At 42.5% G+C, this 5049-nt stretch overlaps 1 non-coding gene across 1 annotated transcript; it reads left to right on the top strand.

The window, feature by feature from the left end:
* The first annotated feature begins 4522 nt into the window (after positions 1 to 4522).
* Positions 4523 to 4594, top strand: TRNAW-CCA (transfer RNA tryptophan (anticodon CCA)). Its single transcript has one exon. It is a non-coding gene; the product is annotated as a tRNA-Trp (tRNA).
* The last annotated feature ends 455 nt before the right edge of the window (positions 4595 to 5049 follow it).

Raw genomic sequence — 5049 nt, 5'->3', positions numbered from 1 at the left:
ATCTTATGGACTGAGCAAATACAGAAAAGTTACACAACTTTCTGAATGCCAATTTCCTCATCAGAAATATTTCCTACCACAAAGGCTTGTTTTTACAAGTTCATATTCACATGTGCAAAGCACCTAATGTAGGCCTGGCAAATGGGTGCCAGCTGATAACAGCTTATTTTCTACAAAATACTACTAGCATTTCCATCTACTCTCTGACACTGTTCTAGTTATCTACTCTCTGACACTGTTCTAGTTAACTGGTGAATCTAGCAATGTTCTGATCTAATGGAACAAAAGTATGAAAAGGTAAATGTCCTCAGAAAGGAACACTGACTGCAAATTTATGAATCAGAGACGGTGTTCACAGCCATTAAGAAATCATGATTTTTGCATGCTCTAAAGTCATCTTTATTTACTTATATTATACAAAATATTCAGCAAATGTTTTATTTAGATTTTACTAATAAGAGGACTTCTTACACATCTGCTTTGCTTACATGATAGTCAAGTATAGCTAATAATTTCAAAAAGGTAGCTTGCAATTAAAGATCAATTTTCTTTTTTTTTTCCATTTATTTTTATTAGTTGGAGGCTAATTACTTTACAACATTGCAGTGGTTTTTGTCATACATTGAAATGAATTAGCCATGGAGTTACATGTATTCCCCATCCCGGTCCCCCCTCCCACCTCCCTCTCCACCCCATCCCTCTGGGTCTTCCCAGCGCACCAGGCCTGAGCACTTGTCTCATGCATCCAACCTGGGCTGGTGATCTGTTTCACCCTAGATATACATGTTTCGATGCTGTTCTCTTGAAACATTCCACCCTCGCCTTCTCCCACAGAGTCCACAAGTCTGTTCTATACATCTGAGTCTCTTTTTCTTTTTTTGCATATAAGGTTATCGTTACCATCTTTCTAAATTCCATATGTATGTATTAGTATACTGTAATGGTCTTTATCTTTCTGGCTTACTTCACTCTGTATAATGGGTTCCAGTTTCATCCATCTCATTAGAACTGATTCAAATGAATTCTTTTTAATGGCTGAGTAATATTCCATGGTGTATATGTACCACAGCTTCCTCATCCATTCGTCTGCTGATGGGCATCTAGGTTGCTTCCATGTCCTGGCTATTATAAACAGTTCTGCAATGAACATTGGGGTGCACGTGTCTCTTTCAGATCTGGTTTCCTCAGTGTGTATGCCTAGAAGTGGTATTGCTGGGTCATATGGCAGATCTATTTCCAGCTTTTTAAGGAATCTCCACACTGTTTTCCATAGTGGCTGTACTAATTTGCATTCCCACCAACAGTGTAAGAGGGTTCCCTTTTCTCCACACCCTCTCCAGCATTTATTGCTTGTAGACTTTTGGATAGCAGCTATCCTGACTGGCGTGTAATGGCACCTCATTGTGGTTTTGATTTGCATTTCTCTGATAATGAGTGATGTTGAGCATCTTTTCATGTGTTTTTTTGCCATCCGTATGTCTTCCTTGGAGAAATGTCTGTTTAGTTCTTTGGTCCATTTTTTGAATGGGTCATTTATTTTTCTGGAATTGAGCTGCAGGAGTTGCTTGTATATTTTTGAGATTAATCCTTTGTCTGTTGCTTCATTTGCTATTATTTTCTCCCAATCTGAGGGCTGTCTTTTCACCTTGCTTATAGTTTCCTTTGTTGTGCAAAAGCTTTTAAGTTTCATTAGGTCCCATTTGTTTATTTTTGCTTTTATTTCTAAAATTCTGGGATGTGGGTCATAGAGGATCCTGCTGTGATTTATGTTGGAGAGTGTTTTGCCTATGTTCTCCTCTAGGAGTTTTATAGTTTCTGGTCATTACATTTAGATCTTTAATCCATTTTGAGTTTATTTTTGTGTATGGTGTTAGAAAGTGTTCTAGTTTCATTCTTTTACAGGTGGTTGACCAGTTTTCCCAGCACCACTTATTAAAGAGGTTGTCTTTTTTCCATTGTATATCCTTGCCTCCTTTGTCGAAGATAAGGTGACCATAGGTTCGTGGATTTATCTCTGGGCTTTCTATTCTGTTCCATTGATCTATATTTCTGTCTTTGTGCCAGTACCATACTGTCCTGATGACTGTGGCTTTGTAGTAGAGTCTGAAGTCAGGCAGGTTGATTCCTCCAGTTCCATTCTTCTTTCTCAAGGTTACTTTGGCTATTCGAGGTTTTTTGTATTTCCATACAAATTGTGAAATTATTTGTTCTAGTTCTGTGAAAAATACCGTTGGTAGTTTGATAGGGATTGCATGTCTTTAATACAGGGATAGTAGTGCTTATCTAATGGGGTTGTTTTGAAACTTAAAAGAATGTCCCAAAAGTGCAAAATAAAATTTATAGAATACTGTAAGTTGTGAGGTTTTTTTTTTTACTATTAAGTCAACAATGGTCATTCTTTGCAAAGCAAATTACCCAATTAGTAATTTGTTAATCGTTCTTCCAAATGACTACATTGACTATTTATGCATGACATTTAAGTAGTTAAAACAAGTCACAACAATAAACCTCCCTAAAATGATAAAATATAGCAAAACAATTTCCCATATTTCAGAAGACATCCTAGTTTCTAAAAAGTCAAAGTTATACAATGACCAAAAATAGCTAGACTTATAAAAAAGTAGACCAGTGTCTGGTGGTGAATCAAATTCTTCTGTTATGCAGTATTGATATGTGCAATGTGTTGAGCAATCACTTCTTATACAAAGCCCCAGATGCCTGATGAAATGTGTAAACAAGCTTCTCTCTGCTCTGCTGAATAGAAACTCTTGCACAACCATTTGGTGTGTCCTTTTGGTCCTAAAGTTTGTCCACGTTTGGCTTGTGGGTATAATCTGATGTCTAAAATTTGCCAATTTAATCAAACACATCCCCATATTTACTCAAGTTAACAGGAGTGATACTTTTAATTATACGAGGCTTATTCCCTGGACCTATCTGAAAATGCGATGAAAGCTGTGGGTTTTCTCTGCATATTACATGCACACACACAAGATTTTGAAGGCTGCTTCAGGAATCATCCAGTCACACAGCAGAGATTAAGCACCCTTGACGCAGACGGAACAGGTGTGTCCTTGAGAGTTCAGGGAGGGCAAGTGGTGAGCCCCGTCTGTGTGGGTCACACTTGTCTCTGTATTTGTCTCCGTCTGTGTGGATCACACTTGTCTCTGTGTACCTTGTGAGTAGCACGGTGTCTTGATGACATAGGTTCTCAGCAAATGTTGAATCGATGAAAGAAGGTGTGAAAAATGAAGTATAAAGAACAGGCAGAGAACAGGAGAGGAGCCCTGATGTTCTATTTTATAAAAGCCTAACCAAACCCTCCCTTCCAAATACCCACTCCCTGGAGACAGGCGTTCTGTTAGGCTCTCCTAGCACGGCAGCCTTACTCCGGGGACCTGGAAGAGTTGGCGGTTTCACAGAGTGGCCGATTCACAGCCAAGAAGTAACCGCGTCTGGGACGCGTGGGCCTCACGACGGCAGGCTTTCCTCGCTGAGCTCAGCGACGTGTGCCTCGCCTCATTCCCAGGGAACACGCTCGTCTGCTGGGCGCTGACATCACAGCCGTTCACTGCAAACCGCAGAGGACGGACGAGCCCCCCCGGGCGCCAGGACTGACAGCTCCTGCAGGTGTGCGAGGGAGCCGCTCACCGGCTCAGCGCCCTCCTCTGGGGCAGGGACATTTCCGGAGAGGGAGTGCTGACCGCACCCAGCCCTAGAATCTTCCAGCTCTTTCTATCGGTCCTCCTCGGACACCCCGAACCCCAGAGAAGGCGTGGACGGGCTCTCGCTCACAAATGTCTACTGTGCACGGCTGTGAACGTGAGGAGACAGCACAAAAGGAAGAAGCCTCCGGAAAGTGGAAGAGTCAAGTTTCCCGACGTGCCACCATGGAAGCGTCCCTCACCACCCTGCATCTTTCTCCTCTTTCCCAACACAAAAGTGCCCCTATTTCTAAGTCTCCCAATACTTTTGGCTACCAGAAACTACCAGGACAAATCAAGCAAACAGCAGGAGGAGGAAATAAGGCAGCAATCGGGCTGATTGCTGAATTGTACTTACCAGTTCTATGCAAGAGTAGCAACATTCCTTTCATACCCTCAAAATTCCATGAGAAGGGCTTCCGAAAGCCTAACTGATACAAAGCACAAGTTGACAGCTTTTGTGATGAAATATTAAAAGCAGAAACAACTTCTTTTGTTGACTTTTCATATTCCTTTTTTTTCCCTTTTGCAAATACCCAGATTCATTAAGTTTTCTCCGGGTATTAATATCTACCCATCTAACGGTATTTAAAATGGAATAGGACTAAAAATGCTTGTGTTTCCCTATCTCTGTAGAATCTCTACCACCACCTAACTCCCAAATGGCACAAGGCGAAAAAAATAAGCAAGTCAAAGGACTGTGCCACTTCTTAGCAATTGTCACTTTCCCTTTCATTTAAGATGCAATGTAACAGCTGAAAGTGAAAACTGAGAATGAGAAGTTTATCTAGCCTGGACTCTGTAGGGACAAAGGGGCTTCCCTGGTGGCTCAGAGGTTAAAGCATCTGCCTCCAGTGCAGGAAACCCGGGTTCGATCCCTGGGTTGGGAAGATCCCCTGGAGAAGGAAATGGCAACCCACTCCAGGATTCTTGCCTGGAGAATCCCATGGACGGAGGAGCCTGGTAGGCTGCAGTCCATGGGGTGGCAAAGAGTTGGACATGACTGGGCGACTTCACTTTCACTTTCTGTAGGAACAGAACATTAGGCAGCTGCCCTGAGGAGACACAGTGAGCCTATTCACTGTGAGAGGCGGCGCCAAGACTGCTGGGGAACAAACTGCAGAACCTGGGTGCTCCTCCAGCCTTCGACTGTTAGATTTTAGTGTGACGATATTCCCTTCCCTCCCAAGTGCACAGACCCGTGTGGACTCCGTACACGATGTCACCAAGAGGGACTGCGTCTGGTAGCCCAGTTCACGGGGTCTAGAGGGTTAATTTGATTCCCTTTCATTTAACAACAGAAGGAAGCTCTGACTACAAGGTCAATATGAAGTGGTCTGAGCTG

Source organism: Odocoileus virginianus, unplaced genomic scaffold, assembly GCF_023699985.2.
Source record: "Odocoileus virginianus isolate 20LAN1187 ecotype Illinois unplaced genomic scaffold, Ovbor_1.2 Unplaced_Scaffold_8, whole genome shotgun sequence".
Lineage (NCBI taxonomy): Eukaryota > Metazoa > Chordata > Mammalia > Artiodactyla > Cervidae > Odocoileus > Odocoileus virginianus.
The sequence above is the reverse complement of the archived record's forward strand: the minus strand, read 5'-3'. Positions and strand labels throughout refer to the sequence as shown.